This window comes from Mustela lutreola, chromosome 15 (assembly GCF_030435805.1).
Source record: "Mustela lutreola isolate mMusLut2 chromosome 15, mMusLut2.pri, whole genome shotgun sequence".
Taxonomy (NCBI): Eukaryota; Metazoa; Chordata; class Mammalia; order Carnivora; family Mustelidae; genus Mustela; species Mustela lutreola.
The window spans coordinates 48,923,313-48,939,629 of NC_081304.1; the positions used below are offsets into that span (position 1 = coordinate 48,923,313).

Consider the following 16,317-nt stretch of genomic DNA (forward strand, 5'->3'; position numbering starts at 1 on the left):
GAGAAAGCCGGGATTGGAACGGAGGGCTAGGCAGGGGGGCAACTCTGCCCCGAACCCGGCAGAGGTGGCAGCCCATGTCGGCTCTGTCTGCAGCCCCCTGTGGGCGTGCGGGTTTTTAGTTTCAGAGAAACAAAAAGTAGATTTTTTTAATGTGAAATCCCAAGTTGTATTTAAGACCCTGGGCGCAGCTGGGGCTAAGCGTCAGACTTGGCTTTGGCTCAGGTCGTGCGTGATCTCAGGCTCATGGGATCAAGCCCCCCGTCAGGCTCCGTGCTCAACGTACAGTCTGTTTGAGATTCTCTCTCTCTCCCAAATAAATAAATGAATCTTTAAGACCCTGTACTGGTCCAACAGCGCCCGTCTGAGGCCGTCACCAGCCAACAATCTCTGGTCTGGGTCCTCAAGCCCTGGAGAAATGGAGGTCTGGTCACAGAAAGGGGGGGGGCAGTGAAGGGCGGAGTAGGGGGAGTTAAGTGCAGGGGCAGAACCTGATCTTGGGCCTCTCTCCTGTCACACAGGGTTGATCCCTCACCCACCTTTCGCTAGCACGTGAGAGCTGAAGCCCCCCTCACACGGCAAAGGGCTCGGAAGGTCCTGCCGGGATGAACGACGGAGGGCGGGTGCAGAAATTCTTGACGGTTACTTACCTCCGCTGTCAGGATGTGCCCTACTGGCCAATCCAATGGTTCAGGCTACAAGGAACCCTAAGATTATCCGAGCCTTTTACTGATGAGGAGACGCTCCGGAGAAGAGCAGCTCTTGCCTGGCATCCCAGGGCAGGTAAGTAAGTGAATGACAGCGTCAGCCTGGGATGTGACCCATGATTCTCCTGCTCCTCCCACAGACAGAAGACCCCAAACATGGGGAGTATCAGGTAGGGTGCCAGAAGGTCTGCCCTGCTGGGTCCCCCACCAGAGAAATCCAGCAAGAAGGGCCATGCTCTGCAGGGGCCTGGAGCCCGAGTTAATGGGCTGCTGCCTCCATTTCTTCACCGGTGAAATGGGGATGGCAGGACCTAAGCTCCGCAGGAAGGGGTTGAAGATTGGAAATAATCAAGTGCTCAGGGCCCAGCACTGGGGAGGCTTTGCTGAAAAGCTGCACTGAGTCACAGGATTCCAGATATCACCGGATCACCCTAGACCCCGGGCCGCCCTCATCCCCCGTGCTCCTCCTCCTCCTGTCTTCTGTGGGGTTTCCGGGTACCACTCCTCCCTCTCTGTGCCGAGCCTTCTTTTAGGGAATTACAATCTGTTGGGCTTTAATTACTGGTCCCTGAGGAGTTCCACCTCTTTCCCCAGCGAGAGGTAATAATCCCTCCCAGGGCTCAGACAGGCAGGGATGGGGGGAGCTGCTCGGAACCCAGGCAGGAGTCTGGAAGCAGGGTCAGGCCCCAGCTTCCCTCGGGAGCAGGTCCAGGAATAGCTCCATGCAAGGAGGGCCGGGTCAGACCCCACCACTCAGAATCAGAGGCCTCAGTTCTGGGGGGGGCATGGAGGCCCAGAAAGGCTCACAGCAGGCCGAAGGTCACAAAGCCCCACGGTGGGGGTGGTTGGGGGCGCTTTTCTGATACTCCCTGCCTTTTCACCTCATGGGCTCATTTTCTGCCTCAAGCCTGGGCTCCAGCTGTGTTCCGTGCCTCCAGGATAAAACCCTTCATGGCAGTCAAGGCCCCAGGCTCCTTTTCAGCCTCCACTCCTGCCTCTGTCTCCCACCTCTGACCTTCTAGATCTCTTCTGACTCTTTCGTGCCTCTAGGCCTCCCAGCTCGCTGTCCAGGACTGCAGTCCCTTCTGTGGTCAAACGCTTCCCCCTCCAGACCCAGGGTCCACATTCCCTTGGCTGGGAGGCCCACCCCCGACTCTCCCGGGCATGGCCTGAATGTGCCTCATCTGGGCTGTCAGCAAACGTCTGCTGAACGCTGAACGAAGGACTGAAGGAAATGAAACTCGACTTACAAACCAGGTGCCCGTCAGATGCCCGCTGCCGCCCCTCCCTGCTGAGCCCCGTCAATGGCAGCAGCTGTGGGAAGTCGGTCGTGCGTGTAGAAGACGGGTCAGGCTGACCTGTTCCCAGCCAGGCTGCGGCACCCCTGTGTGGGAGCTCTCGGCGAGAGCTCCTACACCCTCACCGCGAAGACCACTAACGAGGGCCAGGGCGAGTGTGGGTTAGGCACAAGGCTGGCACCGTGCATGCTTCTCAGGGCCCTGCAGACTGAGGTTCAAGGCCGGGCACAGCAGGCGGTTGTAGAACCCCCTAGGCTCTATTCAGGTGACAGGCTGGGGCAGGGCTCACACTCGCGTGTGTGTGTATGCACACACACGCATGTCTGAATTTGGCCACAGGTGGGTGGCTGGATTAGGTGTCAAGAGGCACGAACCAGGAGGCGTGATGTGAACATCTGAATCCTGGTTCCTAAGAAGGTGGGTGACAGGCACGCCGGGCTACAGCCCCAGATGCCGCTCTGGCAGAGCTGAGCGGCTGCACCCCACGAAGGCCAGATGGCCCCCTCATTAGCTCTGCCCATGGGCCCCGCGGGACTGAGAGGTTGCCGGCCCCTGCATTATGCAAACATGAGTTCAGCCTCTGATCACTCCCACAAGGTAATAGGTTTGCATTTTAAGCAGGGCTTTCAACACTTTGACCCTGGGCTGTGACGAAAGGAGTCATTTCAGGCCCTGGGAAAGGGTTTTTGGGGAAAGCAGATATCCCAGGAGTCACAGTGCTCCCGGGAGGTGGTACCTTGCAGGGTGACCTGCGGTGGGCACAGCCTCTATGTGCTTCAGCTCAAAGGGTTTTTGAGGGGATAAGGAACATCTGCCTGCCTCTCTTCCAATTGTGACCTTGGGAACAAGTGGCTGCTGAGTTTTGGGGTCCCATCTGCCTCATTCTAATGACATCATTTTTGGTCCTGGCACCCTCCCCTTGGACAAGGTCCCCCTAAGAATGTGAAACTTGGTCCAGGAGTACCATCCCCTCCCTCTCCCCAGACACTCTACCTATGAAATGCTTTTGGGGGGGGGGTTTCCTATGAAAGTCTTAGCTCCCTGGAGGTTTCTATTGAAATGACAGTCACCTCAACCCCAGGATGCCTCCCAGGAAGCATGGAAAGAGTACAACATGTCTCTCTCCCAAGAAGCCAGCAAACCCAAGGCCCCTGCCGCATTAACACACAGGTGCCCTGAACGGACAGACGCACAGATGAACGCTGATCGAGCCCCTCTGTGTGTCCCAATGCTGGCAGACGTTTGAACAAACTTGACCTGGTTTTCCTTACTCTTCTGGCAGTCCTGTCAGGACTGAGCATGACCCCCATGGCCCAAAGGAGAAACTAAGGCTCGAAGAAGAGGAATAAGTCCCTGCTTGTGGCCAGCGCTCTCACGTGCTTTTGGGTGTGGCTGTCCTAAAGCGGGGTGTCCTCCTCTCTGAGAAGCCTGGCCTGGGCACACATAGGTGTGTGGAGCGGGACGGGATAAGGCAGGGGGCCACCCTTTTGGACAGCTGTGTCTCCACACATGCAGAGCTAAAGCAGTTCCCGCAAGCACCTATCACTTACAAACCAAGACAACACTTCATCCTGGGGCATCAGCTGAGGGACCCTGGCTGATTACTACTACGGGTACTTTCAAGTCCCACAGCCTTTGCAAGGCTGATTGAGGGTGAGATCAGTAAGGCAGAGTGTGACAAGGCCCAGATTTTTTTCCAAAAAGGTCTTGGTGGCACATACTCAGGAATATGGGTACACGGTGGCCAGCTGCAGGCACTAAGGGGCACCTGTGGCTGGTCTGCTATGGAATTGTCAGCCACTTTTTTTTTTTTTTTTAAAGATTTTATTTATTTATTTATTTGACAGACAGAGATCACAAATAGGCAGAGAGGCAGGCAGAGAGAGGGGAGGAAGCAGGCTCCCCGCTGAGCAGAGAGCCTGATGCAGGGCTTGATTCCAGGACACTGGGATCATGACCTGAGCCAAAGGCAGAGGCTTTAACCCACTGAGCCACCCAGGCGCCCCTTGTCAGCCACTTTATGGGGAACAGTGAGAGGGAGGGGAGGCGGCCCTGCCCAAGATGGCAAAGGTGACACGAGCTAGACCAGAGCTGCCTAGGGCCAGTGAGTCATCTGGCTCCCCACATGAATGGACACCACAGACTTATGCCTTGTGCAGCTTGGACCTCAGGAAGGAACAATCTCAGGGGGACAGGGAAGATAAGAAGGCCTGTCCTTGACATCTCAGGTCCCCAAGGTCCTGCAGAGGGAGGACCCCTCATCATAGGAGTCGGGGGCAGCTGAGAACTAGGTAGTGGAGGCTGGGGGGATCTGAAGCTTAGGGTCAGAGAACTGGGTCCAGCCTGGGGTCCCTAACTCCTGGCTCTGTGACATCAAGCATATCACCACAAGCACTGACTTTCAGGATCTGTGCAAATGACAGGACCAGTGCCTGGCACATGAGTGGGGATCTATGGAGCCTGGTGGCTGCCAACCAGCCCCTGGGAATTTGGTGGTGGTGGCGGCCTTTAAAATTAAAAAGAGAAGCTCAAATCTGCCTTGGGCATAGAACCCCAACACCTGACCACTCAGTCCCCCCACCCTTCCCAGGTGTGCTCCCCTCCATGGGCTGCACCCTGCAGCCAGACCCTGCCCCAGTCTCCATCCTCTGGTCTCAGTCTCAGCCCTCCCGGACGGGGGATGTAAGCAGGAATGGCTCAATCAGGATATAATCGTTTTTAATTAACGTGCGGATCATTTCACAGGCTGATCTCCTTGGAGACCAGAGGGAAGACGGTCTTTTAAGATTTTCTCTTGCCTCCCCCCGCTTCCCAGTTGAAGGCCGCCCCCCCTTCACCCACCCAGCCGCAACCTTGAAAGGAGCACAAAAGCCTGCTGCCTGGATCCCTCTTGGGGCCATTAGGGGGAAAGTGTGTGCTCACACACACATAAACACGCACGTGCCCAAGCTCAGGGGCGTGCTCTCCCCCCACCGGAAATGCACAAATGGGATCAGAGGCTCACAGACATACGCGCACCCCCACAGACGTGGCACACACAGGGATACACACAGATTGGTGCACACACACACAGATAGACATGCATGCAGGCACACGTGACCAAGCTGGAAGACACACAGGCCCCTTAAGAAATATACAAACAGGGTCCAGGACCCATGGACAAGGGCACACGCGTGTGTGCACGCGTGCACACACACACACCCAGGTTGGCAGGCAGACCGACCCCCACACAAACAGGCTCAGACACACATACACAGACACACACGGATGTGTATGCGTGTTCACGAGTGCGTTCCAAAGCACAGACACACACTGCAGAAATGCCCAAACACCCCACACTCATGAGAGGGGTGCGCTTAACCTCCACAGCCAACTGGTGTCCTGGCATTGGGAAACAGAAGGTCCCTGTCCTGGGATAGGAAGCACAAGCCACAATCACCTTGCCCTCTAGAAGCACCCAGGGCCCCAGCCCTCTCCCCGGGGGTGCCCTGCCGCCTGCCCCACAGGGAAACCCAAGAACACAAGCCTTGGAGGTTTTGCCTCCCTGCCACCCACCTGGTCTGGATCCTTCCGTTCCAGAGCCTGGCCAATGGCTGTTTCACTCAGCTCTCGCAAGAGCCCACCCTGGACATCCAGCCTTTCCTGCCAGCCAGCATGGGCTAGCCCTGACACCGGCAGTGGGAGAGCTGTCCCCCAGGCTCTCCCAGCGTGGGGGGGCGGGTGCTGCCCAGTGAGGGGTGGGGGCCAGCTCTCTCCTTTCTTTCTTTGCATTTTCTTCCCTCCTGACTTCCCCTCCCTCTTTTTTTTTTTTTTTTTAAGATTTTATTTATTTATTTGATAGGGAGAGATCACAAGTAGGCAGAAAGGCAGGCAGAGAGGGAGAGAGGAAGAAGCAGGCCCACCGCCAAGCAGAGAGCCCAATGCGGGGCTCGATTCCAGGACCCTGAGATCATGACCGGAGCCGAAGGCAGAGGCTTTAACCCACTGAGCCACCCAGGCGCCCCCCTCCCTCTTTTCTAATCCCTCCCTATCTCCTCTTCCTCCTCTCCTTCCTTCTGTTCCCCTTCCTCCCCAGGGGCCCTCCTGAGGTCAATCTAAGATCAGAATAAGTTTAAAGATGACCCTGATCCTTCCCTGCTCCCCCACGGTGGCTATCTGGGCCAACACCTGCCCCCCTCCCATCAAGCTCCTGAAAAGACCCCAAGTTATGTCTTTGGAAAAGTAAACTGAGGCCCAGGGGTAAGGGCACAGTCATGGGATCCACGATTTGGATCCTCAAATTTCCTTCTGGAGAATGGGATGGCAAAGAGGAAGAAGGAGTTTTGAGGAGGGGCAACAGGGCGCCCACACCGGCCAACGACAGCCTAGTAATTTCGGTGGCCCAGGAATCCGTGGACAGGGCCAGTGTGCGTGACACAGAAAGCATGTGACAGGTTTAGGAGCCTATCTGGTGTTCCAGCTGACAATGCCAAGGGCAAGCTTGGTGCTTCTCCTCTCTTGGGGTCTCAGCCCCCTCCCCACCTGTGAAATGGCCAAGGTCAGCCTACAGGATCCCTAGGAACTCTTCCTACAAACAGAGACCACAATGGCAAATCAGTAGCTGGTTCTTGGCTGCTGCAAGGCTCAGCAGCTGCTGTGTGACCTTGGGACTCACTTCCCCTCTCTGGGCCCCGGTTTCCTCCCCTGTCAAAGAAGGGGACTCAGACAGGTGATTCACTGCCAAGGCTCTTTTCAGTTCTGACAGAAGGTTCTAGACTGTGAGGAAGCAGAGCAAATAGTGCCCCACTTCTGGAAAAATGAGAAGCCCATTTCTTCCACTGCAGGCATGCTGGAGTCTTCAACATCGGCCACGTCATTTTGAGGAAATCAGCTCAAACATCACACAAAAAAGTGCTCTGTGCAAATACATTCGCTACCTCGTTCATCAGGAGCATCCTGAATGTTGAACAAAAGGGGACTATTAAGTAAATGATGGCACGTCCACCCGATTGGAAAAGCCCGAAGACATGAACCGGGGTGTTTATGCTGGTTACAAAACAGGAAAAGGCTCCTGTTCGCCAAGAAAGAAAGCAGGATATACATCTGAATACAGAGAATGGCCACAAAGTCTTTAAAAAACAAACCAAAGGCGGGAGTCGAAAAAGACTGTGAAGCACAACATCAAAATATTAACATTGTCATAGCCCGCTGACAGTAACCTTGTTTCTCTTTCTCTCTGTTTCAGGTTTTCTCTGAACCACATTTTAAAATGTATATGTCGGGAAGGTTTCTTTTTTTAAAATGTCTAAATGCCTCCAATTGAGAAACTTTCCCCTTTCTCGTTCATTCATTTATTCATTCATTCATCAGGGATTCATTCACTCCTGTGTTGGTCCAGCCAAAGCTTAGTGCCCGTCAGACCCCAGGGCTCTAAGATCCGCAGGGAACACTTCTCACCTGCAGGAAACAAATGCGTGTGTGTTGGGGGTTGGGGGAGGGGGAGACAACCCCACAAATAACTCTACACCAGGGCACTTGTCCCATAATGGGGCCCACTGAGGGAGCAGAAATCAATCCTGTCTCTTTCAGCCCTGCCTCCCCCTGGCCTCAGCCAGGTCTGCCCTCAGCTGCTGGGGTCTTACAGTCTGGCCTATGGATCAGACACTCACCCTTAACTGCTAAGCCTCCAGCTGTGGGTGGTTAAGGGTGGGGGGATGTGGTGAGCGAGGCAAAGTGTAGACCACCCCCCCTCCCCGCCAGCCCAAGGGCGATTCCACTTCAAGTTCCCTAACCTGACCCCTAACCGGGCTCCCTGGCTGCTGTACCCTCCCTCCGCTGATTTCTGCTCCCCCCCCCACCAAGGTCCCTAAGCAAGGCACCACCCAGCCAGGTCTTGTCCCGCTGCCTGTGGCTGCTGAGAAGGAAAGCACAGAGTATGGAATCTGCTAGCTCCTGTCAGCCAGTGTCACGCTGTTAGCACGTCAAAGGGTCCGACAGTGTGTCCCTGCTGTGTGGGGGCTGACAGATTTCTGGGGACGGTTAACTCTTTATATTCTTGGACCAAGCCACAGAACAGCCTGAAAACGGTCCACCACCCACCCCCACAAGGTGCCTCCCCTCTCCCCCCAGGAATTCCCTTTTTAAGTAGGGAGAAGGATTTCCTTCCCCTGCCTGGGTTGCCAGCTTGGGGGTCCCCGGGCATGGCTCCCTACCCTGGAAAGAGAAAGAAGAGGCGCCCCCTTTAGCTCCCTCCCACGCTCGCCTGGGAATCCAATTAAGGCAGATTTCCATTGACTCTTCTCGGCCCCCACTCCTGTTCCAACTAGCCCTTCACCCGTTCCACAACCCCCCCCCCCCCCGCAAAGGAGCAAAAGGATTTTAGGCGCTTAGAGTGCCGAGAAGCTTCTGACCCTGCGACCCCTACTTGGCGTTGAGCAGCACCCCCCCTTCAGGACTGCGGTCCCCAGAAAAATCTCCGGTCTAGCAGTCCCCTCCTGCGGCCCCAGTGGGAAAAGGAGAAGTTCCCACCACTCCCCTCCCCATCCCTGAGGGAGGGGGCAAGGCGTCCGGATCTCCGGGTCACGGGAGCAGCGTCTGCTGTGGATCGCAGGAGACAAACACTCCGTCACACACACACACATCACCCTCGGGATCACCTCTGAAGCCCGCATTGTACAGGAGGGGAGGAGGCCGAGTTGCGGAGAGGAGGCTGAGGCTGGGGTGGGGGGGGCTCCGACGTGCCTGAGGTCACCAGCCAATCAGCAAGCCCAAGAGGGGCTAGAATCCACGACCCCCGGCCGAGAACCCCACCTTGCCCCCGCCCCCTCCCCCGCACAGCGCCTTCCGACGTCAACGTCTCTAACCCAAACAAGCCCCTCCCCCAAGAAGTCCTCCCTCCCTTTCCCCTGCTCTGGGTCAGCAACTCCCAGAGAGACCCAGCTACGACCCCCACCCCCGACGGCAAGGCGCGAGATTTCATTGTCAGCCCGGCCACTCCGGCGCGCGTGAGGCGGGGGTGCAAGGCAGGGGGGCCGTGTGGCAGGCTATGGCGCGGGGAGTGGGGAGGGGTCTCCAGGGGAAGTGTTTGAAGCTGCTCCTCCAGCTCTGTCCAGATCCGGAAGCTGCCGGGGGAGGGAGGAAGGCGGGGGTGGGGAGAGCGCGACCTTAAGCGCTCGCAGGCGGCGAGGAGGGGCCTCGGCGGCCGGAGGAAGCGCCCGGAGGCGTCGGGGGCGCCGAGTCCCTGGGGAGGCAGCGCTCTCGGGAAGTTTCCCACCGGTTGCCCGGAGCAGGACAGGGTGCGCAGACGGCCCTCTCCGGCCTGACCGGCTCCAGCGCGCAGATTGCGAACTTGAGCAAAACTCCTTCCGTCTCCGGCGTCCCTCACCTTCCTATTAGCGGCCACCAACCCCGCCATCTCAGCCCCCTGCCTTCCACCAGTGCCACAGACCTCTCATCAGTGTATTGTGGAGAAAAGGGGAGGGGGAAGTCCCCAACACAACCAAACTGCGGCCCCCCACACACACACGCACACACAAAGAAAAAAAAAAAGGAAACAAACAAAAAAAGAAAAAAAGAAATTCCTTCTCCTGAGACCGATTCCCTCAAACGGCGTGGAAAACCCCCAAACAGGCAAATCTGCAACTCCAGCCAAGATCGCGGCGCGGCGGGAGGGGTGCTCGCGGCCGGCGGCCACCACCGCCGGCAGCCCCGGCTTTGGGGCAGGTCTGAGCGCGGCGGCGGCCTGGGGGCTCCGGGAGCCCTCGCGCCCCGGAACGGCCCCCCAAAGACACAAAGCTCTGCCGCCAACAATACCTGCGGGCTCCTGCTGGATCTCCCGGGCGCCGGCGCTGCGCGTCTCGCCGTCTCCCCTTCCCCGCGCCGTCTCTCTCCTCCTCCTCTTGCGCGCGCTCTCCCCCTCGCCTCTTCCAGAACGCGGCGGCCAGATGAGATCCTTGGGAGAAAAAAATGTGAGCGCTCGCACGATTCCTTTCTCTCCGCCCGCCGCTCGCGGCGGCACCGGGCTCGCTCCTTTCTCCCTCGCGCTCCCGCGCGCGCCGCGCCTCTCGCGCCCCGCGTTTCCGTCTCAGCAGCCCCTGCGAGCGCCCTCAGTAGCCATTATTCACGGGCCACCGGGGGACAGGAGGTAATTAGAGACCGCCCCGTGGCCGCATCCACTCGGCAAGCGCGATGCGGGCGCGGGGTGCGCGCGGGGAGGGGCGCGCGACGAGGGGGCTTGGCTGCGCGCAGCCCGCGCCCCAGACGCGGGGGAGGGGAGGAGGAGGAGGGGGCAGGGAGGGAGGAGGCAAGGGGAGGAGTGGTGAGCTCGGGTAGGGAGCTGGAGGAGGGGGCGCCGGGGAGACGCTCCCGCGGCTCTCACCGCGGGGGCTCGGGGTCACCGGCTAGGAGGCTCCGCGGCGCTTTGGGGGCGGGGGTGAGTGTCTCCGTGTGTGTGTAAATGTGTGTGTACGCGAGCGCGCGCGCGCGTGTGTGTCAGAGATAGAAGGGGAGGGAGGGAAACGCTTTAATATTTTTCCAGTGACTTACGAGCCCGTGGGTGAGCTCTTGGCGGCGCGATTAGGTCCGTGTGTGCATCGGTGTGGCTGTATATTTCTGGTCTGTCCTACGTATGAATGTCATGGGGTTTGGGGGTCTGGCTACGAGCTTGTGAGTGTGTTGCTGGGTCTCAGAGGAACTGAGTGATGCGGTGTCTGCGTGGAGTTGTGCTTGTGTGAGATCATTTATAGAGGGTTGTGTGACTGCGTGGGTGGGACTGCGCCCATGTGGGGCTGCGTGTGTCCGAGGGGCTGTGTGTCTGTGTGTATAGGATTGTGTCTGCGTGGGCCCGAGTGTGTCTCAGGGGTGCTGTGTATCTGTGTGGGCTTGTTTGAGAGTGGGATTGCGGTTGCTGGGGTTGTGGGTGTGCGCGTGGAGGGGGCAGTACGCCGGTGCAGGGCTGTGGGTCGACGAGAGGCTGTGGTGCGTGTCGGCAGGCGGTCTTGTGTGTGGCTGCGTAGGGCTGTGTTCTGCGTGCGGGTCTGAGGCCTGGCGGGCGCGGGGGGCGGGAAGGGGGGGCTCCGCGTGGTGTCGGCGACGGCACCGCCGCAGAAGAGCCGCTTAAGGCGCGAACAAGCTACGCTGGGGTCGGGGCGCAGCGCGAAGAGTAGTGGCGGAGGAGGGGCGGGGACAGAAGGCGGAGACGAGGGGGCCTTCATCCCGCGCCCCCCGCCCCCCGCACCGGAGACGCAGCTTGGAAATCCTGGTACTTGCCGGCTCCGCGGTCCTAGAGGCACTGGGTTTGGGGGACCCTGCTGGGCGGGGGAGACGCCTATGGGCTGGGGGCCACGGGATCTGAGACTTGGAGATCCGCAGAAGCCCAGAAGTGCGCGGCGAGGGCTACTCGAAGCTGGAGACGGCAGAGTATGGGCCAAGACAAAGAAGAGCGGGGCCGAGGCCTCGAGGCGGGACCGCACCTCCAGGTTCCCCCCGCCGCCGAGGGGCAGCCCAACCTGCGCGCTAAAGGCTGTCGCGCGGAGCCCCGCGGCGGTGGCGCAGCCCCTCGTCGCCCCGGTCCGGGAGCAGCCACCGGGAGCAGCTCCAGAGCCCTAGGGGCACGAAATTAAGAGCCCGGGGAGGGGCCGCGGTGGGTGGGGGGGTGGCGGTTTCAGAGCGTAGCGGGCGGGCGGGCGCCGCGCCCCGGGGCTGTGATTGAGCGCTCGACTGGCCCGCCCCTCGCCAGGCGGCTCACCGCCCACGCAGCCATTCATTCATTCATCTCTCTGTCTCTGCATCTACCCACCCTTCTATCCATACACGTGTCCGACCTATCGTCCGTTCACCCAATTATCGCGCCAGGGATCATACAGACACGTCAGCCCTGGCTCTCTCCACTTTCTCCTGCTTGCCAGTCTTGTTTGCCTCGCTCTCTAGGCCTCCCACCTATGTTCCCCCGCTCAGGCCCCTCTCTGTTCTGCCAAGAGGGGAGGAGCACACTCTCGACCTCTGTCGCACTTCGGTTTTGCTGTTCAGTGATTGCTGTTCAGTGACTTCCTCTATTAACCACCACCCCCCCTGCTGCTACCAACTCTCCATACATCCTACACTCCACTCCCGCAGCAATTATCAGCCAACTAGGTGTGGGGAGCCTTCCCCCCACCTTGCGGGCCCTCCCTGGGGCCTGGTGGCTCCTTAGAGAGGGCTGTGGCAGGCAACACATCTCTAGCCACTGTCTGAGCGTTTCTCCCGGGCCCAGCCTCCTCCAGGCTGGGGTGAGGGAATAGGGGAATGGACTAGAAGGGGTTTCATGGATTGCTGTGCCTCAAGGTCTTTGGGTAAGGGCTTGAATAGTCACTCCCAGGCTTACCATGTGTGCAGAGTCAAATGGGAAACTAAAAACACAGATTCCTGGGCTCTGGCCCAGACCTAACCAATTCGAGTGCCCAGAGCCTTTGCACATGCCAGGTTTGGCAATCACTGGCCTGAAGCATCTTATAGCCTACCCAGACTCCTGAGTGTGGCTGCCTGGGGCCTTGGGGCAGGCCTCTCTCCCAGAAATGGGCCCTAATGTGCCCTCTGGGCTGACCAATAGCTGACCTGGTAAGGAATCAGCAGAAACAAGCCAACTGTGGGCACCCGCTCCCAGCCAGCAAGCTCTAGGCAGCCCAGCTCCTCTGTGGACTCCAGTCTTCCCCTCTCTGGAGTGCAGGCTACTTAGTCCTGTCTTCAGTGATCTGGCCTGGGAACCAGGGTCACACAGTCCTGAGGCTGAGGAGAGGCCCACGGTGTGCATCATTAGACAACAAAGCCCAAATCCCTGCTGGGGACCACCAATCCAGTCACAGACTGGCCTGCAACCCTTATCATGGTGACCCTCAGCCTAAAACTGTCCCTGTCACATCCTGATTCAGCCACCTTGTCCACACAGATGGCCACAAGGTCCAGATTGGCAGGTAGGGTTGTTAAGACGGTAGTGTGGGGACAGGCTCCCTTCTCCTCCCTGGCTTCAGTGATCAGAAGTGTCTGATGAGAGCCCATCCAGTCAGGCCCCCCCGCCACCTCTCTGACCTCATGTCCATCCCCCTTACTTACCACTCTATCTTCTAGATATTCTTTGAGTTCACCAGACACAGGGCCTTTGCACTTGCTTGTCTCTCTGCCTGGAATGCTCAACCCCACCTTCTGATGTACCATATAATGTATTTATTTAGGTACCTTGTGGTTGTTTTTGTCTGTGTGCTCACTGGCACTCCTTCCTGTACCTGGAATGGTGCCTGACACACATTTAGTAAGTGTTTGTTGAGTGAATAAATGAGTACATGAATGAATGAATGAGGCTGATCCAGCCCAGGACTTTCTCCTCTTTGAACCAACGGCCCCTCTGGAGAAGAATGGGGGAAGGGGCTGGAGAACATCAGGGCAAGGGCAGGTCATGGGACTGCCACATCACTCAGGGAACACCCTTTACAGATTCTGGATTCTGAGCACACATCCTAAGGGTCTGGAGGAATGACATGGTAGTGGGATGGCTTGGCCCAGAGGAGAGCCGAGCCCTTCATCTGTTCCAGGGGCCTCAGTCATTCTGGGGGCCGTGTGGCAGGGAGGTCTAGATTCACATCCGCCGAAGGCCGATGGAAACCTCTTCCACAAGTGTTATCAAAGGGTCATCAAGATAGCCCCCCAAGAGGGGATCTGCTCATGTCCAAAAGGAGAACCCCAGGGTGGAGGGCCATCAGAGGACCAGCGAGAGCACACAGGCAGACATTCTGATCCCCACCTGACTATGTTTCTAGAGAAATCTCACTCATCTTGGCCTGGCACAGAACAGGGGCTTGATATACATTTAGCAAATGAGTGAATGAAAAAGACACAGTGTCAAGATTGAAACTTAGGTCTACATGGCCCCCAAGCCCTTGCTTGTTCCATCAGACCCTACTGGCAGGATGCCATGGGATCATGGTGCTAGTACCCAGCACACAGCAGGCGCTCCATAAATGCTGGGGGCATGACTGGCAGGGGAGGCTGCCTGCCTGGCAGGCTCCCTGCTCCAGGCAGGGGTTTGACACCACGTGAGTCCTGCCCCAGGCTCCGAGGAGAGAGAGGATCCCCCATGCTTGGTTGGTGGGAGAGTTTTATGAGCTGGGGGGTAGGAGTGCTCACAGGTCTCGAAGGGCCAGATGCCTCCTGGTGAGGGGTGGCTGTGTTCAGGAGAGCCTGTCCTGGACAGGTTACCCTTTTGTTGGCCTAGAACCATCTGAGTAATTGCTTTCCTGCAAAGTGTGTCCAAATACAATTTCTGTTCAAATAATAAACAGGGGCCCGGGGAGTCAGCAGGGCAGTGGGGGTCAATGGAGCTGCCAGATGTTAGGCTGACAGGCCACCAGGGACAGGGGGTATCCAGGGGCCACCCAGGTGGGCACAAGAGGCAGAGAGAAGGGGTCTGGACTCCGCAGACCAGGCCAGGCAGGTGCCACTTAAAACAAAGAAATCGCATTCAAGGTTAGCAGCCTCGAGAGGCCTTGGGTCAGAGGTGCGCCAGGCAGGTTTCAACATCTCCTTTACACATATTTACAGAGCAGTCAGCCAGCAATTTCAAATCTCCATCTTTCCTTCATATCCTTCATGCCCACCCACCCCCCCCATTTCAGACTGGGTCACTGAGTCCAAACAATGCACCAAGGTCACAGAGCTTGCATGCAGCAGACATATCCGTCCATTTGTCGGGCGGATGTTCACTGAGCATCTACTATGTCCAAGGCCCTGTTGCATGTGTTAAGGATTCAGAGCAAGGCACAGGACAAAGCTTCTGTTCTTTGTGGTCATGAGTCAGACAAAAAACAGAATGAATGGGTAAATTACATAGTATGTTACATTTAGGCACAAAAATAAATAAAGGGAGCATCTGGGAAAGGGCTGTGTTTTCACACTGGGTGGTCAGGGAACTTGCACTTGGAAACATCTGAGAATTGACTTGAGAGACTAAGGTGGTAGGGCACATAGCTACGGGGGGAGGGAGGGGATGTGCAGGCAGAGGGGACAACAAGGACAAAGGGCTTGAGGCAGAAGCAGGGTGAGAGTTTTCATGGAACCGCAGAGGCTGGTGTGGCTGGAGCTGAGTGAGCAGTGGGGCAAGTGGGAAGAGATGGGGACAGAGAGGTGACAGGAGTCACAGGACCTCAAACCCTTTAGTAAGAGTCTTTGCTTTTATCCAGGGCTGAGTTGTCTCCGCAGGGTTCTGAGCAGGAGAGGGACAGAGGGACACGATCTCCCCGAGGTCCTCACAGTAGCCCCAGCTGGTGTGAAAAGAGCGGACATGGGGCCCCGGGCGGGAGCAGGGAGGCCGGTGAGTCAGCCCCCGAACCGGTCCAGGTGGAGGAAGACAGGGCCTGGCCAGGGTTGGGGTCATGGAGAGCTGGGAAGGCAGGTTCGTGAACTTCAGTTCAGACAACGGCTGAAGTGGCCCCATTCTTATCGATGGAGTGGGAGAGTGGCTACCTTCCCTCCCTTATGTCTCCTCTTGTTCCCCAGATTGACAGACTGAATCCATTCTGCAGATCTCTGCTCTGGGGTGCCTTTCTGGGGGCACCCACCAAGTGCCAGGCGTTGTTGGGGGCACAGGGGAGATAGCCATGAGTAAAACAGACAGCTCCCCCCCGCCCCACGCTTGTAAGCTGGCATGGTCACTGAGCCATTCTAGTACTGTGACTTTCTGTCCCCACCCCCCCAAAACCCTCCACAGCCTAGCACGTCCTAAGAGCTGGGCCACCATGTGAGACTAAGAGCAAAACACTTGAGAAAATGTTTTTCTTTGTAAGCAAAGAATTTGATGTTTCAGCTGGGGGTGGGGGGATTGGCATTCTACATAACCAAGTTCCCTTAAACTTGCGGAACGTTTCCAAACACGCGGTGTACCCCCCCCCCCCCCCCCGCAGAGCCTAGGGAAGGCAGTGGAGGTCAGAGGAAGATCTGGGGTCTCCCCATTTAGGTTCTGGCCAGAGCCAGGGCAGGAGAAAGGTCTGGGGGCTAGGGGTGCGCACTTCACTTCACGAACTGCCTCGGGTTGGCCCTGCCCGCCCTACAGGGGCTGCCCATCAGGGTCTGCAGAGACCAAACCAGTTTCTGCCTTTGATCTGCACGACCTTTGATCTCTGCTGTCTGGGGCTTTCTCTGCCATCTGTCTGTCCATCCATGCTTCTTTACTAGGCTGTGGGAGGCCACCACCTGATGAGGTCATACAGCTTCAGACTCAGACAGAGGCAAAACCACCCACCATGGGATCCCCTTCACTGGGTGTGGGCTTTGGAGGAGAAACATCGTCGGGGGTGGGGTGGGGGGGTATCCTC

The 16,317-nt window shown here is 57.8% G+C and overlaps 1 protein-coding gene across 1 annotated transcript in view; it reads right to left on the reverse strand.

Annotated features, from left to right (window-relative positions):
• Positions 1 to 16,317, reverse strand: part of RAI1 (retinoic acid induced 1) — a 117,561-nt gene that overhangs the window by 68,866 nt on the left and 32,378 nt on the right. The window contains exon 2 of the mRNA XM_059148742.1: positions 9,794 to 9,932. The gene's annotated coding sequence lies outside the window, so the exon portion shown is untranslated. The remainder of the gene's footprint in view (positions 1 to 9,793; positions 9,933 to 16,317) is intronic.